Here is a 20,106-nt window from a genome sequence, read left to right as displayed (position 1 = left end):
GACATTGGGAGACTTCCTGTCCATAAAACTCCATTAGTGCACATTTAGTTTTTCACTCTTTACAGTGAACGTTTTTAGTCAGGTAAATAAACAGCAATTCTATCTTCATAGGACAAACTATTTAATTAGAATTTCTATTGCTGTGAAAGGCACTATGACAAAAAGCAACCTGGGGTGAGTGGATGGGGGTTTATTTCAACTCACAACTCATTTGTTTCTACTCCATCACTGAGGGAAGTCAGGGCCGGAGCACAGGGCAGGGACCTGGAGGCAAAAGCTGAAGCAGAGGCCATGGAGGAATGTTGCTTACTGGCTTGCTCTTACTGGCTTTCTCAGCCTGCTTTATTCTAGCACCCAGGACCACCAGCCCCGGGGTAGCACCACCCACAGTGAGCTGGGCCTCTGACATCAATTATCAATCAAGAAAATACCCCACAGACTTGCCCTACAGGTCAGTCTGGTGGCAATATTTTATAAGTCGAGGTTGCCTTTTTCCAAATGACTATTTTGTGTTGAGCTGACATAAAACTAGCCCGCACAATAAATGATGGCGCAGTTGATGTATTGTCTATACTGCTCAATGTATCAGTTACTTTCCCCAGGGCTGTTACCAGAAACCTGAGAAAAGCAACTTAAGGGGTAAATGGTTTGTTTGGGTTCAGGGTTTGAGCTGATACATTATGGTGGAGAAGCCATGATGGCAGAAATGTGAATCAGTTGGTTGCACTGTGTCTGAAGACAGGAAGCAGAGATCAATGCTGATGTTCTGTTGGCTTCCACTTTTTTTCCTTTTAATTCATTTCTGGACCTCAGGCCTCGGGATGGTGCTGCCCACATTCAGGCTGAGTCTTCTTTCTGGATTCACCTTCACAGACATGCCCGAAATGTATCTCCTAGGTGATTTAAAATCCAGTCAAGTTAATAATGAAGATAGATAATCACACTCAACATCTTGCTTCTCACTTTTCCCGTACCTTGCCCCTAGCCAGATTTTAGCACATATTTTGTATCCCTCTCCTCTTGGAATCAAACTGAATAAAGACTATGCTAGCTGAGCTCAAAGTGCCTCCAGGCCAGAAGCTTCACACCAAATAGTCATCCTCATTATTTGTGCCTTCAAAACTGCCCTGTGGGTTGGAGAACAGAAAGCGATGGGTGAGGGGTGTTAACCCCAGTGGAGACTGTAGGAGAACACATGTCTGCTAGGAAGCAGGTTGAGAATCTTGGATGGAAAGTGCTCCACAGGGTGAACCTGGAAGTCATGGCTCAGTGCTCTGTGAGTTAGTCATAAGAAGGAAGGTTTTCTAATGATGGCCCCCATAGTTCAACCCAATCGTCTGGCCCTTTTTGTGAAATGACGCCGTGCTTTGGTAAATCATCAGCATGCTGTTCTTGTCTACTCCAAAAGAGCACCTGTTTATGAATTCCTGTTTTGAAGTCTCATGAGTTGACCTCTGGCTTTCAAAACTTAAGGGCTCGGCTCTCTCTTTAATAATGCCCTGGAATCCTCCATTGCCTTCATTATCCCTTCATTTCTGCCTTGTTAACACTAATTGAGCCTTCCAAAATTCTTTAGACTTGACTATGGAATCTTCTAGCATTTAATTTGTTTCTTACTTGTGCTGTCTTCATGAAGCTGCTCAGCAATTACTCTTCTCCTTTAGTATTTTTCTAGGATCACCTGTTTAAAGCCAAATTGAGACATGGTATCAATGTCAAGCAGATTTAAAATAAGTTATATGACAATAAATTAAAAAAATATTTGCTTTAGCCCTAAAACTTCAATACTCAAATTCTTTATGAACTACTTGGCTTATTTTTCTTTGGTCTTTAATTTGCTTGGCTGTTACCTGACTGTTTATGAAGTCCTTTTACAAACCAGAAAACTTGGTGCAAGTGTGACTTACATTAACCAAGAAGCCCTGTGTCTCCTTTAGGCTTCTGAGCCTAAAGCCTCTACAGAGCAGGGAAATATAGAAAAGTGTGTACTCTTCTAGACACTGAGATTGACTTATAAAGCACACAAAAATGCTACTTTGCATGTTTTACTAAATAATTTTTAGGAATTTTGTGTTGACTGGTTGACTATTCTGTTTCATTTCTCCAACTGAAATGAGACAGCTTATCGCTATTCGTTTCCTTCTGTTCCTTTCTTTCTCATTTATTTATGTTTGTTTTATGTTATTTATTTATTTATTTATTTATTTATTTATTTATTTATTTATTTATTTATTTATTTATTTATGAGTCATGTGGCCCTGGCCAGCCAGGAACTCCCTATGTAGACTAGACTTGTGTTGAACTTACAGAGATCTTAGTATTTGAATTAAAGGCACGTGCCACAATGCCTGATTTGTAACAAGTTTTTTTTTTTTTTTGTCAGATTATCTTTGGATTGCCAACCTCCAAATAATGACATGGAGACTTATTATTAATTATTGTTATTATTAATTATGAAAGCTTGGCTTATTTCCAACTAACTCTTATAACTTAATTAGCCATTATTTTTTAATCTACATTCTTCCTTGTGGCTCGGTTACCTCTCCTCAGTATGGTCCAAGTCAGCTGGCGAAATCCATGTGCCTGGATTCTTCTTCCTTTTCCTTTCTCTCCCTAGAAATCCTGCTTACTCTCTCCTGCCTAGCTATTGGCCATTCAGCTCTTTATTAAACAAATCAGAAGGCACCTTAGCCAAGACATATCTTCACAGTGTACAAAAAGATTATCCTACAACATGAATTAACTTATTCATTTTCCTGTCTCTTATTTGAGTAAGAATTGGTTGTGATACCTTTCCTCTTCTCCGGTAGAATGCTAAGAACTTTCAGTGAATGACCCATCTAAATTTCTTCTTTTTCTCATTTTTAAAGGGTTTTTTTTTTGTGTGTGTGTGTGGTGCTGGGATTTATCCCAGGACCTTGAGTATCTGAAATGTCCTATCACAGAGCTATCTTCATGCCTCTTTTTGGTTTTCTATTTGGGGATAGGGTCTCACTTCTCACGAAATTGCCCAGACAAGCCTTGAATTCACTCTGTGGCCCATGCTGGCCTTGAACTCACTTTGTATCTCAGGTTGGCCATGAACTATTGATCCACCTTCCTCAACCTCCTATGTATCTGGAATTGTAGATTGATATCACCAGGTCCAGCTAGATTTCTTCATTGTCTTGGCAAGGAACATATATTCCTATGAAAGGTTTTCTCTACCTCTTCCTTTACTGGATAAAAGAAATAGGAGTCATAACTTACCTCATAAGGTTGTGATCAAATGCTTATACAAGCAAGAAGTGTTATGTGAATATTCTGGAAATGCATATTGGTATAGAAATGGAGATGAAACACTTTGTTATGTAAAACCTCTGTTAGAAGTATGTTTGTTAATTGTAAAGATTGCATTTATAGGTTTCTTATAGCTTTGTGATAGTGTTGCTCTTCTTGCAATCTAGTCTGTGTGATCATCTTCTTAGAGATCAATAATGAGGACTTCAACAACTAAGAAACTTAGATATCTATTTTTCTCCTTTAATTCATCTTTGTTTTTCCTGTGATGGTCAAAAGTAGGTTTGACAGATTCATCCGAGGACGGTTTGTTTTTTTGTTGTTTTTGTTTTTTCCAGTCAGCTTTATGTACTGTCTGCACATTTCAATAATTTCTGCCACAGAAACTTGTTCCAGATGACTTGCTTTTTGTGAGCGTTATGTCTCTGTCAGAAATACTCTGACAAAAGCAGCTTAGGGGAGAAAGGGTTTGTTGGACTTTCGATTCCCGGTCACAGCCCATCATTGTGGAGAGGTCCGGGTGGCAGGAACTTGAAGCAGTCAGTCATACCACATCCACTGTCAGGAGCAGAGAGCAAAGAACCAGCTAGAGTTCCCCATGCTTACACATTTCAGAATTCCCTTCCTAGAGGATGGTGCCACTCACAAAGGGTGAATCTTCCCATCTTGATTAACATGATCGAGATTATCCCTTGTAATAAGCCCACAGGCCAACCTAATCTAGACAATCCTTCCTTGAGTCTCCTCGAGTGGTTTTAGTATCAAGTTGACCAATAAAACTAACTGGCCCATTGACTGTAGAAACATGTTTTTTTGTGGTTTCTGGGGTTAGTGATTATTCCCTGTTTACAACACCCGTCAATCCAAGATGCTGGAGTTTGAACACAGCAAGTTTCTGTCTTCTTTCTCGATTAAGCGTTGAACACAGAGAAGTCAGGTGTGGTAGTACAGGACCATATTCCCAGGGTTTATGAGATGGAGGGAGGAGCTCAGCTCCATGGTAAGTTTGAAGTCAGCCTGGGATGGATACATGAGAGCTTGTCTCGAAAACCAAAGAAACACGAAAAGATGTCATATATTCTTACCCACTCCGTGTGTTTCCTTATTAGAGTTTAGGTAATTATCTAAAAATACATACATATATATGGAGATATATGATTATATATCTTCCAAATCCTTGAGGTGTTCATTTGCTCACTTGTTGCTTTCTAGAAACCAGTCCACCCACTGCTTAGTCAGCTGTTAGATCCACACACAGAGAGTGTACTACCTTGCCTGACTAAGACTACGAAATTCTCCATGTCCTTCCTGCTGCCCCTCAGCATCCCCTTCCTAAGGAACTCACTACATGAGGAACCAGCACGGGGCAATGATGCCGGCCCTGGTGCAATTCCCTGGGAACGGTGGAAATGAAGGCTTGGTGGGGAGGACGCTAGCTGGCCAGTCTTCATGAGCGGACCCAACCGAGACACTCACGGTCAGGTCTTGGGCTGCAAGTCTCAGCGTTCTTCCTCTTCCTGGTATCAGAGAAACCAACTTGGGCTTTCCTGACATCCAGATCCTGAAGGTACTGGATCTCATTGTCTGAATTGCATGCATATATGGAACACATACAAGACTTAAACCGAAAACACTGATAAGACAAGCACCATTAACTATTGAAAACGCCTATTTCAGAAACATTTAAAAACACGTTCTTTATGGTTTAAAAAAATGCCAGACAATGCCAAGATCAATAAAGTTAAAGACAGAACATACCCATCCCTCCTCAGTCCTATCACCTGTGATAGCTGCTGCCACTGTTAGTTTGGACTTTTGGGTTTACCTTTCTGACATTTGTGTTACTTAGCTTTTTACTCACAACCCATGTTTTCATTTCATGTACTGTGTCTTTTTTTTTTTTTTTTTTTTTTGGCTTTTCAAGACAGGGTTTCTGTGTGGAACAGTCCTGGCTGTCTTGGATCTCGCTCTGTAGACCAAGCTGGCCTCGAACTCACAGAGATCCACCTGGCTCTGCCTCTCGAGTGCTGGGATTAAAGGTGTGGGCCAGTGCTGCCCAGCCATAGACATCTTTAATCCATCATATAAATTACATTTACTAACAGCATTAAGAATCCACGTGGTCCCTGAACAATGTTCTTATCATCATCTTCCCCTCTCAGTTTCTCCATGCCACCTCTGTTCTTTCCTTTCTCTTTCTGTCATTCTGCTATAAAAGTCATCAGGGTCCTTAATAACTATACTAAACCAGGCTAAAACCAATTAAATAAGCATTATTGTCACAAAAACATAGTTACTGTTGCTCATAATTTTATTGTGTCAACCAGAATAGTGGCACTGGGTAGGCTAAAGTGTGTTTTGTTTAAGCAGAATCCCATTGTTTATTACTGTGGACATGTTCTGATGCGCATGGCTGCACTAGTCTCACCCGAGACAAGGCTGCTTTTGCTTCAAAGAAGGCTGGACTCAGTGTAAGGCCCCTGCCGCCTCTGAGTAGGACCAGAAAAAGTTAATCTCAAACTCTGGCTGCATTTTGTTTTATGGCATTCGGACAAGCGCGCTGTAGGGAGAGAATTCTATGGTTGATCGAGTAGGCTCAGATCTTCAGAAGTCTGACTCCTACTGGCCCCAGTGCCTTGCACAGCCAGCCAGTGCCAACACATGACAACCACACTGTAAAACTCATTCCTCAGCAAAATAATGAGATGTCTGCCTGACCACCTAAATATGAACCTCACGCACACAAGTGTCTCAGCCAATAAGACAACAATTTTTCTTTAATTCCTGTAAAAAGAGCTTTCCCTTCCGGTGGGTGTGATCATTTCTCCTAGAACTTGCCCACCAAGGTTTTTGCAGTATCTTATTAAACCTTGCTTTTCTTCTCTGGTCTTTGGTGAATTTGTTCCCAGCAGGAGCACCAGTAGCCTGTCACTGCCTTTCCCCCTATAAAGGCTGCATAATCAATTATCGTCGGCTCTCCTTTCTGCTTTGTTGACTGAGAGTGCATGTCTACCAAACCCTTCGGGAGAAAATGTGACAACATCCTATGTATAAATAGACCAAAGGTGCAGAAATGCCCTCTTAGATATTGAATACACTCAGCATGGTGGACCCAAAATTATATATAGACATTCTTCCAGCTTGATCTCTGTTGCTGTAAGAAACACCATGGGGTGGAAAGGGTTTATTTGGCTTATACTTTCAGTCACAATCCAACACTGAAGGAAGTCAGGGCCGGAACTGGAAGCAGAAACCACAAAGGAATGCTACTTATTGGCTCCCTAGTTCTGCCCTTCTTAAAGCCCAGGCCCACCTGCCTAGGATTGGTACTGCCCACAGTGGGGTGGACCATCCTGCATCAACTGGCAATCAAGAAACTGCTGCTAGGCATGCCCAAGTGTTGTAGGACTGTATCAGAGTCACTGTACCTAGGGTGAACATTAGAAGGCACGGTTGTTTTCTAGAAGTACTTAGACCTTGAAGGAATCATTGTGGAAAACAGTGATTGTTTTCTGTGATTTGTAGAATTGTTTTTCTGAGTTTGCTTTATAGCCTTTGCATGACTGGCCACAAGACCGGCCTGGCACACCTGGAGCTCTTGGACTATTGGGTACTGTAAATGGTACGCAGTAAGACTGAAGTGGTGGGGGTGTGCTTTCCTTCAGAAAAACAATATAGATTAGATCAGGGACTTTGGTATTAAGAACTTGTTTGCCCAAAAGCCAACTTTGTGTAACAGTCAATAAATAATGCCTTTGAACGGCTGCTGGAAGTTCAGTTCACCAGAAGCTGGACCTTCCTGCTGCCGCACAGGTGGAAAAAATTCATTTTTCTTCGACCAACTCAAGCAACACAGAACACCCGACACCCAAGACCAATCTGATGGAGGCAATCCCTGAAAGATATTTCCCCAGATAACTCTGCATCAACTTGACAGCTGAAGCTAACTAGGAGAGATATATTTACCACTTTTTGCAAATAGCACTCATGCATACATATACATTGTATCATGCCCTTTTTTCCCACTTAACAATTTATCTTTGTTTGACCTCAAAACCACAAACTCAAACTAAAAAGAAACAAAACAAAAATAATATATGCCTGAGATCTTAATTTTCTATCACTTGCTCACTTTATTTTAAGAAAGATACACAAAATCTAGTAACAGTGTCTGGTGTGAAGGGTAATGGATGAGAATTTTTGTTGTGTATATTTTTGTATTTTCTGAATTGTATGAATGCAGTACTTGCCAAAATAGAAGTAATAAAATAAAAATGTGAGGAAACGTGCTATTCATTTTCTCTTTTGAAGATCAGCTAAGAGTAAATCACAAGTAGAAACTATGCAGTGCTGATATTCTTTAATTTTTCTCAGGAAGAAATCTTCAGTATCAAGATTATATAGAATGAGCTTTTCTGTTTGTGACATTTCTAAGAGAAACACAAGTGTTCTTGTCAAAGGCAGGGTCTATGTACAATGACAGTAGCCTTAAAAGTTTGCAAAGAGCCAGGTGTAATGACTTGAATCTCTTCCCAAATACTCAGGGCTCTATGTTTCTGAGGCTGGAAGTCACTAGGTAGCCCTAGGCTGGCCTTGAACTTGTGGCAATCTCCCTGGTCCTAGCTCCTTTGCATTAAAGGTTTTTTCATCATGAACAGCCGAGACACACATTTTCATGAGTATAACTCCATAGATGAATTTTCAGCTCATTTAGATTGTTATGCAATATTTTCCTTCTTGTATAATATTAGAGGGACCAGCCTTAATATTATACATCGCAGGGGTTCAGAAGAGAGAACTACTAACGGCGAGGACTATTTTGTGGAAATAGAATCTCAGCACACCAAGCTCTATAGTCCACTTGCTTTAATTCCTCTGGGATAACATCCTATATACACAGCTTCAGTTCTGTTCTCATGCCTAGCTCCTTTCTTGCCTGATTTCTCTCTATATTTATCTACTCTTAATTCTGCCTCATCTAGGTCCTTTTCATCTTGTTCTTACCCAGCTAGTACTTCCCCATCTGACTCTTCCTCATCTTCCATCTCATCCACACGTACTCTCCTTATCCCTCCCTCTCCATTCTCCATCTCTCTGTTCTCCACATTCCTCCTAAGTCTCCCAGGAATCCAGTTATAAACCCAACCAATAGCAAGCCCCTGGTCGAGCAAGGTCACCAGGCTTGAATTCTACAGGGTCATAAAGGCAGGTAAGAATTTTCCTCAGGCAGTGACCACCAGGCTTCTAGGGTCAAACGGAGGGGTGATAATCACATAGAGGGGTAGTAATCGTTAATTATCATTTGCAACCCAAAAGGGAAGTGAGTAATGGGGAGATGAATTAACTAAAGGCTAAATTTGGGTAATATCTAAGAAGAGGGATCTTATATGCTCCACTATATGTGATTGGTAGAAAATGTTAAGAATCTGTAAGTTTCTAGGTCAATGCGGAAAAAATAAACTGCCTTCTTTTTTTCTTGTGGCTTCTATCTGTCCAAGCTATCTGCCGTTTTTTTTCTGCAGGGTGGGGGAAAGTGTGCTCAGTCGCTAGGCAACCTGTGCACAGCTAGATGCCTCTGGTGATAGTTAAAGGGAGATCTGGAACTAGAGGTAAGATCTGGGAAAGGAGGAAGTTAAGCTTAATTGGCACATCCGCCAGGTCTTCTCAAACAGGTAGCCTGGATGCTTAAGTCTGTTTTTAGAGAGTACAGAGGTATCTCTGATAAGGTAGTTTCCTCCATCTGCGGATGGACCTGGCCGGATGCTGCCAATGATGATAATTACAGGGAGGCTTGCACTGGGGTTCTGGCTGTGCATAGCTGTCAGCTCAGGTTATCTAAATATTCCTTTAGTGGAGGGGAAATGGTGCCCCAAAAATGATGTAAAAGCTACAATAGCACACAAGAAACTCATAGCAGGAAATAGCTGATAATCAAAAGCCAATACCACCAAGGCTCCTTGAGCCTCTGCTTGACCTCTGGAACGCCCTTGGCCCTGTCATAATCAGCTGAAATCCTACTTTGTATATTTCTGCGGCTTGCAGCATTCCTATGGCCTTCAATTCATTTGATTCTTAGTGGGAAGTAAAAATTTGATGGGGCTGTGAGGCATCAATCAATTAAGTTGCCTGATAAAATTGAGTTGACAGCAGGGATAAAGATCAAGTGTGATACCAGAGCATGGAAAGATTGGGGGGAATTACTTTTGATGAACAAAGAATTAACTTATCAAAAGAGAATATCCATTATCTAAGATTCCCTCTAAAATTCAAAACAAATTTAAACTCCAAAGTAAAAACAAAACTCTCAAACACTTGGCAGTTAGGACTGATGCAAAACCATCTGACAGTCGATGAGGATGGGATTCGAACCCACGCGTGCAGAGCACAATGGATTAGCAGTCCATCGCCTTAACCACTCGGCCACCTCATCTTACAAGAAATTGCTCTTTATAATTTCTTCTCCTGTGAAGGATTCCCAGAAACCTTCTGTATGAGTGTTTTAATAGCCTTCCTCCAGCTAAATCTCCAAAATTGTCTGAGTCAGATATCATAAAGAAGATTTCAAAACCACAACAAAAAGAGAAGTGAGCTTACTTGGCACATATTCGATGGGTTGAACCAGTGCCTGGCACACAGGACTGGACAGGCAAGGCAGTGGTCTTGGCTCCATTCAGTCCTGGCTGAGCTTGCATTCAAGGGAAGGAGCGTTCCAGCCTTTCATACAGAGCTTCTTCCAATTCCCTGTTTCTGGGTCTCTACTAACTGGGCTCTTTGCTTCCTTTTCATTCATTTCTCTCCACCGTCACCCCTCCCGCTTTCTGTTCCCTGGATTTGGCATTGATCACCCTATGGTGGATCAGTGTGAACTTGGCTGAAAAGTGGTGAGCAAGGTGATGTATCTAAGGCAAGACTGGTCCGGCTGGGAACTTAGGCGGTTAACTAAAGGATCTCACTGACATTTGAGAGACCATTCTCTCTCTAGGTGCAGGGTGGGGAATATATTTGTGTTCATCATCTTGGTCATTGGTTATTTCAGTGTCCAAGTAAGCAAGAAAAGAAAACAGCAATAAAACACTAAAACAACAAAACAGACCCATCCCCGAAATTGTTGAGTTACTGAAGCAATCCAAAGTTAATCCAAAATCGAATCACTACAATTAAGGTGAACAGGTATTTTCAACTAGTTAAACCTTTGCAATTAATAATCAGTTTTCTAAAGAAAAAAATTCAAGCTGGGAGTGGTGGCTTATACCTATAATCCCAATAATTGGAAAGCTGAGGCAGGAGGATTGCCACGAGTGTGAGGCCAGTCTGCCTACATGTGAAATCTTATCTTAAAGAATCATAAAATTAGCTGGGCAGTGGTGGTGTACACTTTTAATCCTAGCACTCAGGAGGCAGAGGCAGGTGGGTCTCTGTGTTCAAGGCCAGCCTGGTCTACAGAGTGAGTTCCAGGACAGCTGTCTCCAACAAAACAAAACAAGTCATAAAACTATGATAAATGTTAATGTGTTACTATCAGTGAAAGTGCTTAGAAAGTTAGAGAGCAAATTGTTACCACTGTGTAGGTCATTTGGTATTGGGGTTGTTGTTTATCATCTAAACTAACAGAATAGATATAAAATACTAATCAATTACTTGCAATTACGTCTATTAAGAAAAGAAAATGTAATAGAGAAAAGCTTTTCCTGTCAGGAAATGTATGTGTATCTGTTAAGCTACTTGTTCTCTTTGAATGTATTATTTGTTCTTCCCTGGTCACACCACAAAATCTGGCACATTTATGCCTCAACTTCAACCTCAACTAGGTGAAACAACAAAACCGAAACCTGATCCACCAGATTGGAGAAGCAAGTCAAGTACTCACGTGTCAAACCTCGCTCCACGAGGAGGGCGGTCAGCAGCCACTTTACAGTCTGGCTAATGGTCCAGAGGCAGCGCTATCAGCAGGTGGTGGTACCAAGGGGGGGCGGGCTACAGGGCAGGAGATGGAGCAATGTCCTTCCATCTGGTTCTCATAATTCCGGGTCAGAAGTTTAAGGCCTGATGGGTAATACCTTCCTAGCTTTGGACTGTGCTAAGCTCCGTTCTGAAACACAGTGTTTTCTTCATTCGTGGAATCCCAGAGCCACCACTATGAGGTACCACCTCTAGTTTTCTGCTTGCCCAGGGTCGCAGGAACTGCAGTGTTTAACAAGAGCAGTCTGTGTCTGCTCAGCCCGCTTTCTTACTCAATCTTGAGTATCGGATGAACACTGAAATACCAAATACTAGAATTTGAAATGCACCCCCTGCTAAAGTTCAAGGAGGACACACAAGTTAGAATGGTTTAAGGCTTGGTGAAATCCTTCAGGGTTAGTGAAATTTTGGGTATTCCTAAAATTAGAAGAAAATCTTGGAATAGTTCAAGCCTTTAATCACTAGGAGTACTAGGGAGGCAGAGGCAGGAGGAATGCCTGGGGTATTTAGTGGGACTGCCTCAAAAATCCCCCAAATAAATGAGTAAAATAAAATAAACAAGAAAGGTCCAGAAGGAACTCTTAGAACACTGCTGCATCCTAAAACCCAAACTAGAATAGAACCTACTGACACCAGTGCATGATGGGGTGGCTTTCTTAGGGTGTCACCCTGAGCTTGAGTCCCCAGGGCCTCATAGGTCCATGCCCCTTCAAGTCAGTTGCCAGAGGTGAGTCTTTCCTGTGTGAATGCTTCAAGTGTGGAGGTGAGGACGCATCTGGTCCATCCTCATCTGGAGGGATTGCTAATGAACCACTAGGAATTTGGCATGGTTGGCTTTCCTCCAGTTACCGGTTTATGTGAGATCCCAGGAGAGCACCCAGCTGCAGCCTGGGTTCAGGTCCTGAGACAGGGAAGGGGCATTGGCGTGAAGAAATGAATTATCTGACCACAAGATGCGTTTCACACAAGTGGTCAGCCAGGAAGAGCTCCAGCTGTCTTTATTTATACATCAAAAACAAACATGCTTTTCCATAGCAACAAACAAGCTTTTCCCACCCTCCAACGTTAACCTCCTGCAAAAACAAATATGTTTTTCCCAACTTTTACATCAAAACATCTTTAAACCCCAAACAACACATCATTTTGCTAGTTTGGCCAAATATTGAGCCAGGTACATCCTGTCTTTACAAAACTAAAAGTGATAAACATAGGCACACATTTCCAAGAACAACAATCTCGTTCAAAACACATTTACAGAAATAGGGGTGATCTGCCTCCGATTCTGTCAGCGCTGAATCAGGACAGCTCCCGGGGTCTGAAGTGACAGCTAGCATCCCCAGACAAGATACTGGGAAGCATCAGCTCCCAAAGAATTTTAGGGGAAGATATTCGAGAAAAAATAGGGTTTCCAGGAGTGATCATATCTGTCCCATGCATGATTGACAAAATGACACTGAAACTGCCAAGAGAATCATCACTACTAAGAGAGAGAGGAGAGCATGCAGGCTGTGCAGTCCCAGCAGTATTCTGCACTGTCCAGAAGTCACTGGTCCTTGCTGAGTGAGACTGTACCCATGGACTTTTGCCTCATCTGGAGACCATGTTGGATGCCAATTGTAGACAAATGGTCTTATTAAATAAAAAACACAGAGCCTGATATAGGGGTGAAAACCTGATAGATCAGGGAAATAAGGAAAGCCACAGCTAACCTCACCTCCCCAACTCTGACTCTGCAGCTTCCAAAGATGAGATACGTTCTGTCTACCCACATCTGTATGCCTTGCTGTTCTGCCATCTGATTTGCTCTCTCTGTCCAGCTACATCACTTCCTCTTCCTGCCCAGTTCTGTCACTTCCTGTCTGTCTGTACAGACCTCCAGACCTTCATGGTTAACTAGTGGTGGAATTTAAGGCATGTGCCACCACACCTGGATCTGTTCCCAATGTGGCCTTGAACTCACAGAGATCCAGACAAATCCCCCCTGCCTGCCAAGTGATAGGATTAAAGGCTATGTGCCACCATTGCCTAACTTCTATATAGTGGCTGGCTTTTTCCTCTGATCTCCAGGCAAGTTTTATTGGGAGACACAGTATATCGGGGGACACAATACATCACCACAGTTGGGTGTATGCATATTCCAAGCCCAGACATTTCCATTCAGAGGCTTCTTTTATTGGGGCTTTCTGCAAATAAATCTAAGTCCCCTTTACTGTGAATAGAGAACCCTGAAGACCTTACCCCTCCCCAGTACTTAATCATTTCCCACTTGTAACACTTCCCCTTCATCTTTCTCCGGGTCCCCACATCCATTACACGGATAGAGGCTTTGGTTTGGGGCTCTGTTGGTAGAGGAATGGTTCCCATATCTGTTCTGATTCCTCTGCCCCCGGCTTGGTACTTCCTGAGGTTATCCCTTCCTCCTCTTGCTAATGCTATCACAGAGACTAAAGGCTGGACTACTGATCTATTAGTGATCACCTGTTTTGCCTTACCACCATAACTGGTAGCTTAGTATGCTCCAGATCAGCCCAGTTCTTGACAACAGTTTCTCTCCTAGTTCAAATGACTCAGCCATTCCTGCGCCGTCGCATTCGCATATAAAGGTTAAACCAACTATCAGTGTACTCACCTAATAAATATGTATTGAGTTGTTGTTGGGATTGGGTCACAATGCTACTTATAAAAGTAAAGCCTGTATTAACACAAAGTCAATTTTAAAAATTATTTGACAAAGGAAATAACATAAACTGTCTAAGAATAAATCCAACAGAGATTGAAGACTATGTTGGATAGTTTTATGTCAAGTTTTCACAAGCTATAGTCATATAAGAGGAGGGAACCTCAATTAAGAAAGTGTCTCCTCTTGCCCTTTTCTGAAGAGAAATGGAGGAATGGATGGGGTGGGCAGAGGGGAGGTGGAAGGGAGGGAGAGACTGGGCAGAGAGGAAGGAGGGGAAATTGCAGTTGACATGTAAAAAATGACAACAGCAATAATAAAACTATTTAAAATTAAAAAAACTTGAAGGGTACATAGAAAATATTTCATAGTTTCAACTTTGAAGGCAAGTAGTTGCAATAATTTAATTATTTTCTGTGAGACCTGAAAATGAATCATCTATTTAATATGATTCTTAAAAATTATGAGATCAAAATATTTGTCTTTTCAAAAGAAAACTTCTCTTAATCATCATGTAAATATCAAGCATCAGCTTTGTAATACATAACCATTGGTTGAATTCTATAAGTACATACTGATAAAATAATTTTAGCTATAAAAGAAGAAGAAGAAAGTGCCTCCATAAGATTGGGCTATAGGCAAGCCTTTGGGCATTTTCTTAATTAATGATTGATGGGGAAGGGCCCAGCCCATTGTGGGTAGGATCACACTTGGGCAGGTAATCCAGGGTTCTATAAGAAAGCAGACTGAGCAAACCAGGAAGAATAAGCCTGTAAGCAGCACTCCTCCATGGCCTCTGCATCAGCTCCTGCCTCCAGGATTCTGCCCTATTAAAGTTCCTGTCCTGACTTCCTTCAGTGAGGAGCAGTAATACTAAAGCCAAATAAAACCATTTCTTTCCCAACTTGCTTTTGGTCATGGTGTTTCATCACAGCAATAGTAACCCTAAGACAAAGGCCTCTGGCAAAGGAAACAATAAAACATTACTAAGAAACATTAAGCAGCATAACCCCATAGAAATAAAAGGCTATCCATGCTCATGCATTAATTTGGAGAGAATCAATAATTCTAGACGATTCTTCAAACCCATGAACATAGATAGCATTGTAATAATTTATTTGTAGATAATCTGGTGGTTTATAAATACTACTTGCAATTAATGACAGTAGTATTTCCTGTTTTCCAATATTTGTAGTTTTGTTCTTCATTACATTAGAATGACTCCCATTACCATGATAAAATGTAGTATCAAGTATCTCTCTGGAAAGTATGATGTTATATCAGCAATAAGTACTCTTCAGTGACCCATGATGACATTAGCCTTGTTGCATACATACATCCTAAATGTTTGAGATGTAGAAATTCCAAATATGTTGGCCATTTAATTTAATCATTTTTGAAGGCTGCCAGTTCCTTAAGTTGGAAATAAATAATTTTTTGGGTTTTTTTTTTTCAGGTCTTGTGCCTTGGACAGTTGAGCTGGTTCGGATAGGGCATGACATCACTTCAATTTTGACCCAGAAAGGAATTTTGTGCCCAAATGACTATCTGAAAATTCCATCTTAAGAACACACCAAGTAGCAAGGTCAGAAAGGGCAAACACTAGACATTGATCATCACACCACAGAAACATGGTGGTGACAGATCCAGGAAATTCGTTCTTTGGTTGCCAAAGGCAGGAAGATCAAAGAATTCCCACTTTCAAACATGCACAGGAAAGAGAAGTTTCCGGTGTTTTGCTGAGGCTCTTGACTTTTACCTATAAGTGTGTGCTTTGTTTTCTGATGTTCCCCATGTGAGGTTTCTGACTTTTACATTTCAGCTCCAGCTGAGTTTGCAGTGGTAGAAGATTTGCCTAACATACACGAGGCCTGATCACTAGCTCTACAAAACAAACAAACAAACAAACAAACAAACAAACAAACACACTACAAATGAGCTTCAGAGCCATGGTCCTCTCGTTTCCAACTCCTTTATCTAGCTTAAGGTTACCTGGGCTGAATGGCAAGTGCTACCATACAGCAGAAGCTTTACAGCATTCGTTTTCACTACTTGGCTCAGAATTTCAGAGTCTAACATGACTTCCTCAAGTGCTAAAAGAATTCAGGTAAGCTGCGTATTCCTTTGCCACATTGAGCCCTCCTCTGAAAATGAACATCATTTTACTATGCCAGGGTATTTCCTCCTATGTGTTCAGAACGTGGACCCAAGCAACCTGCAATTTAAAACAATAATTTTTATTGAAATGTGCATGTGCAATGTAAGTAGAGGTTCCTGTGGAGACCCGAAGAGAGTGTCTGATCCCCTGGAGCTGGAGTTGCAGGCAGTTGTGAAATGCTGAGATCCAAACTTTTCTGCAAGAGCAGCATACTGAGCTGTCTACAGTCCACAGCCTGCAACTTAGAGTAACTGGAATTTATTTTCAATCTCATATACATTATTTCAGGGGTGAAAAGAATTTCACTTTTGTTAAGCAGGTGTGAAAAATTAAAGTACAAAACTAAACAGTTTTAAAGTACAAACTCCTTATGTACACATATAGGGCTTATGGATTAAGGTGAGGAAGTTAGGCTATGGCCTGATAGAGCTCTACTGAGTGGGATTCCCACATCTAATAAATATTTTCCAAATTTGGTTCATTAACTTCCATCTTTCAAATCTGACCTCTCCTAGTTGATACTGGGTATGACACATCAGTTAATAAGTAAATCTGCGAAAGTTATCCTAAAACCAAATGCTAATCCTAATCTAGAAAGCATTTTCCAAATTTGCTTTACTTTCACATCTACGTTTGCATACACACAGAGAAACACTAACTACAAGGGTCAGAAGGCAGAAAGTCCTCTTAAAAAAACCTTTTTTTTTTGACACAGAGTTATGGTGATATTTTATTTGTATTAAAATGTTATTTATGTGTTAATAAATAAAGTTGCCTGGGGGTCAGAGCTATTAGCAAGCCATAGGAAAGCAGGGCAGTGGTGGTGTACACTTGTAATCCCAGCACTTGGTAGGCAGAGCTGGGTAAGTCTCTGTGTGTTCAGGGATACAGCCATTATTGGACACACATGCCTTTAATCTCAATACCAAGCAAGGAAAACCTGGAGGCCTATACAGATAGGCTGTGACGAGGCGGTCATGTGGTTGGGTTTACAACCAATGAGAAGGCAGAACAGGAACACTATATAAAGACTTTAACACAGGGGTAGCTAGTTCGGAGAGGTAGGACCACTGCAGGAGGAAGGGTAAGGTTTTAGCTCTTAGCTCTGACCTCTTGGCTTTCTTCTTTGCATTGGTTCTGTGTTTCTTATTTAATAAGAAGGTTGGTTACATCTACACAGAGTATCCTTGGCTGTCCTGGAACTCACTCTGTAGACCAGGCTGGCCTCGAACTCAGAAATCTGCAGGCCTCTGCCTCTCAAGTGCTGGGATTAAAGGATTGCACCATCACCACCTGGCCTAAGAAACTCTTTAGGAGGTGGTTTTCTTTGTTTTGGCTCAGGATCTCAGGTAAGTAAGGAGCTGGAAGGTGGGCCTGATGTGAATGCAGGTAATTTGCAGTAAACGGTGACCTACTACAAACAAGCTGAAATAAACCCGTCCATTCCTCATCCAAAAGGAAATAGCATGGTCACTGTACGCATAGGTGGAAGAGCAAGGAAGCATCTCCTGAATTTAGAGTACCGGATACTATTTCCGGGTTATTTGCACCCCTATCTGCCCCCCTCCCCCTGTGCACTTTGGCTTGGAAAAGCACCTTATGGACAGTGGGATACGTACGACCTGTGTCAGGAGCACCCTTGCAGTTAAGACCCACTGATGGTGGCAAGAAAAATTCCGGTTGTGGTCCCAAGAGGAAAGCAACTCCAGCTCACGGATGCAATGAATATTGAGAAAACCCTTTTCCTTAGGAGGATGCATTTGGGGGCAGTCTCTGTATCTCTTGCTTTCTTGGGTTCCTGCTTGTGACCTATTCATCTGAGGTGACATATAGAGAACTCCCTCCCAGTTCTGCAGGGAGGCATCTGACAGCTCCCAGGTCTCTGGAAAGGCTGAAATCTGTTCTTTCTGGGAGGGGCCAGGTGCCTCCAAAGTCAGGTAAGGCCTGACTTTGCTCTGGATTAGCTCCGTGGTTGCTGTCTAAATTTGGTTCTGCTTCATGACCCTTTTGTTCCTGGTCATCAAGACTCTGATTTCCTATTTTACCTTCCAAGAAGTGGGTTTTGGTTCCTTTTACTAAGGTATAAAAACTATCAAATCTTGGGATTTAAAGTCATTACAGCTGTGAAACATCTCTAGTGGGGCCTCACTATGGCCACAGGAGTTCTGGTCTTAGTAGTGATCCTGTGTGCTCTTTTATAGACTAGAGACCAGACACAAGTTTGGTCTTACTGCAAAGTTTCTCAGGCCACTTATTTAAGAAATTCGATTAAGCCAGGCATGGTGGCACACGCCTCTAATCAGAGCACTTGGGAGGCAGAGGCAGGTGGATCCCTGAGAGTTCCAGGCTAGCCTGGTCTACAAAGCGAGTTCCAGAACAGCCAGGGCTGTTACAGAGAAATCCTGTCTCAAAAAAAAAAAAATGCTTAAGACATTATAGCCAAAATGCTGGTTTGGACATATAAGCTGGTAAAAAGAATAATCCTTAAAATGAAATACTTAAGTGGAGTCATTCATCCTGTGCAGAGTGTGGATTGAAAACGTGGAGTACACTTAAAGTACACTTACAGGGTGACTCAGTGTAAGTCAGTTAGCTTCTGTGGCTCTACAGTATCAGAATGGGTTGACAAGCTAAATGATATAGCACCATTGTTTAGATGCTGACTACTTCACCACAACAGAGAAATGCCTCTTTTGTGAGGTAGACATCAGATGACTTGCTAACTCTGGAGTTGATCCTGTCGTACTTGGTTGAAGGATGCATGGCTGAACTACAAATGAAGACTAGTGTTTTCAAATGCTGGTTTAACCACGTACTTTAGGGCTCCACATTTCCTTAGACACCTGTCTTCTAAGCAGGACTAATATCGACTATGTAAAACTTGAGGTCTGAGTTCTGCTTGCAAATAGAACATTCAGGTTTATGGTTTTCTTGGATAAATGGTAGTAAATCTGTCTAGTGGCCAATGTAGACTGTGTCTGTAGCCATGTTGTTCCCAAAGCTAAAGCTTTGATAGACTGCAGTCTTTTTTCCTTTGCTTAAGAGCTAGCCCCCAACATTTTCTCTTTGATGGTATAATACAGTAACCAGTCAACATGTGAAAGCTAGATTTGTACTCTCATCTGCTCCTCAGCAGAGGCTGATGGCAGATCTGATGTTGAAAACCTTAAAACATTATCATACAGGCACAAGTGTATTATATAGTGTTTTTGACGTGCTGGTCACCAAATGCAGTGCCTAGTGTGGGCAAGGCAACAGCTCTACTACTGGGCTGTACCTTCAGCATCAAAACTGGTGTTCTGTAGATTGGAGGATAACTGTAGTCAACAGAAATTCACTACATGTTTACAAATAGCTAGTAGGAAGAACTCTGAAATACTACACACACACACACACACACACACACACACACACACACACACACAGTGTCAACAGATACACCAGCCATCCTAATTTGACCATTGACCATATTCCAATGCTGTTACCCCATGAATTACTGTGTCAATTGAGAAATAACAACAACAAACAACAACAACAACAAAAAACCAAAACTCTAATGTTACTGTGAATCCCAAATACTAAGGCTTTCTTTAATCACACAACAAAATACACAGGCACCTAGGATTCCATTGCGAAGGATACCTTCAAGGAAGCTTAGCAGCAGCTTTGAATTCTATCCACTAGATGCCAGAAGCATTCCAGCTGCTCAACAATTATATAATCCCAAATGTCTCCAGACATAGTTTAACTTCCAAACTACTACGTACACAGCAGATGCAAAACCTATCTTCCAGCTCCTTTTCCAGCTGAACTTTTATCAGAATAGGTTTGTGTGTGCATGTTTCTTACTCTTTTCTCTTTGATTTTGGAAATAAGATCTCAGGTAGTCTATGTTGGTGTGAAACTCCTTATGCAGCAAGGGTAATCCTGAACTTCTGACCTTCCCACCTTCACTTCCCAACTGCCGGGATTCTTGACTTGGGGCACTACCCATGGCTTGTTTCCTGTTTTTAGAACTCATCAATGACTTTGG

General features: G+C 41.6%; 1 non-coding gene across 1 annotated transcript; it reads right to left on the bottom strand.

Moving 5' to 3' along the window:
* Positions 1-9,627: 9,627 nt before the first annotated feature.
* Positions 9,628-9,709, bottom strand: Trnas-gcu (transfer RNA serine (anticodon GCU)). Its single transcript has one exon. It is a non-coding gene; the product is annotated as a tRNA-Ser (tRNA).
* Between the last annotated feature and the right edge of the window lie 10,397 nt (positions 9,710-20,106).

The sequence above is a fragment of the Peromyscus eremicus genome, chromosome 5 (assembly GCF_949786415.1).
Source record: "Peromyscus eremicus chromosome 5, PerEre_H2_v1, whole genome shotgun sequence".
NCBI classification, from domain to species: Eukaryota; Metazoa; Chordata; class Mammalia; order Rodentia; family Cricetidae; genus Peromyscus; species Peromyscus eremicus.
This window is presented reverse-complemented; position numbering and strand designations above follow the sequence as displayed.